Source organism: Bos taurus, chromosome 6 (genome assembly GCF_002263795.3).
Source record: "Bos taurus isolate L1 Dominette 01449 registration number 42190680 breed Hereford chromosome 6, ARS-UCD2.0, whole genome shotgun sequence".
NCBI lineage: Eukaryota > Metazoa > Chordata > Mammalia > Artiodactyla > Bovidae > Bos > Bos taurus.
In genome coordinates this window covers 76,366,519-76,368,328 of record NC_037333.1, presented here as the reverse complement: position 1 = coordinate 76,368,328, position 1,810 = coordinate 76,366,519, and the positions used below count along the sequence as shown (strand labels likewise).

General features: G+C 33.3%; 1 non-coding gene across 1 annotated transcript; it reads right to left on the bottom strand.

The window, feature by feature from the left end:
- Nucleotides 1-720: 720 nt before the first annotated feature.
- Nucleotides 721-792, bottom strand: TRNAC-GCA (transfer RNA cysteine (anticodon GCA)). Its single transcript has one exon. It is a non-coding gene; the product is annotated as a tRNA-Cys (tRNA).
- Nucleotides 793-1,810: the final 1,018 nt, after the last annotated feature.

The window sequence follows — 1,810 nt, the reverse complement described above, 5'->3', positions numbered from 1 at the left end:
TTCACAATCTATTGGTTTTGATCACAAAGTTTGTTAGGGATTTTTTCATAACATCTTACAGAAAAGCATCAACAAGATTTTTGGCCAACCCAGTACTAGCTGCATGACAAGACATTGCAGGGTAAATTGTTTATACTGTTAATTATATAAAGAGAGTATTTCATTATATTAGCATACCCATTCTGGAATATTTGCTTTGATGGTAATGTATGCATTATAAAGTTGAATCAATTTAAAATCAACACTGCTGCTGTGTGTATTGTTTAAATCATTTTACTTTAATAGAGTACTTGCTGATAAAAAATGAAAAATGAAGGGTCAACAATGGTTTTCTCTTCAAGTTTTATACTCTGACTAGTAGTGAAATTCCTCATGGCCGAGAGATGAAAAGACTGATGTCCTGAAACCATGTGCATTTCCACTATGGTTATGCTGCAATTGAAAAGCATATTTCCTACAACTTGTGAAATTTACCATTAAGGTAAAGCCACTCCTTCAGATAATGTTCTACAGATATTTGAGGTGATTCTCTGAATAATATCTTGAAGTTATTTTCTGAAGTTTTCTATTAACTCTGATATATATCTGCAGTATTCTCATTCTATTATGAATAAAATGCTACTGGTATAACATTTAAAATGGCAGAAGATCATGTAATATTTCTTCAATTTATGTGACATAATCATTAAGAGAAGGTTACCATTTCCTTCTCTTGGGATCTTCCCAATCCGGGGATTGAACCCAGGTCTCCTGCATTGCAGGCAGACGCTTTACCATCTGAGCTACCAGGGAAGCTCTGTAATCATATATAGTAGGTTATTATTTTTGATCTGAAATAGTGGTGAGAACTTTCAAACATCTAAGTTTCTTTTTTGTTTTCTGGCTTTTGGTAGATAAAGAATCATAGAAACAACCTTATTGTCTGGGTTCAATGACTTGGATTGAGTGAGAGTAGTATACCATGCTGGATTTAATGTAGACAGTTCCTCTAAAATGAGAAGGAAAATGTGATGCCATATGGAGATATATGGGATCTGGAGATATGGACTAGAGAACATGCATATAACCTACATGTGATGCCATATGGAGAGATATGGGATCTGGAGATATGGACTAGAGCATGCATATAACCTACATATTCTGACTTTTGCTAGTGCTATTCAGATTTAACTACCTAACAGCTTTCTGGTCATTTGGGTGCACTTGACAGAAATGAAGCACAGTGTATAAAAGTAAATATGTTTTTATGTACCTTACCATGCTGATATACAGTATTGACAACCATTTCTTTTATTTGTAGTGAATTTAAAGAGAAACTTTAAGGAACAGAAAATATTCAGATATTTCAAAGAAATTTTCTGAGCAATTTGGTATAATAGTAATAATGTTCAGTAAGCAGTTAAAGGTATTTCATAAGCATGACTCTGTGATATCTCTGCCAGATTTACACTGACAATTTAGTTTTCCAACATTGTTACAAGATTGTACCATTGCTATAGGTTCAAGAAGTTAGAGCTGTATCAAACTTGAAGTAAAGTTATATTATGAGGAAACCAAAAAATGATGTATCTATAGTACATGTTTTCATCAATTCTTTTTTTTTTTTTTAACACCAAAACCAGTTTGTGTAGGGGTATAGCCAATTAGCAATATTTTGATACTTTCAGGTGAACAGTGAAGGGACTCAGCATACATGTACATGAATCCATTCTCCCTCAAACACCCTCCCATCCAGGCTGGCACATAACATCATCAATTGTTTTTCATTTCCATTTATTTTAAATAGAAAGGAAATTTCGTTTGACTAACC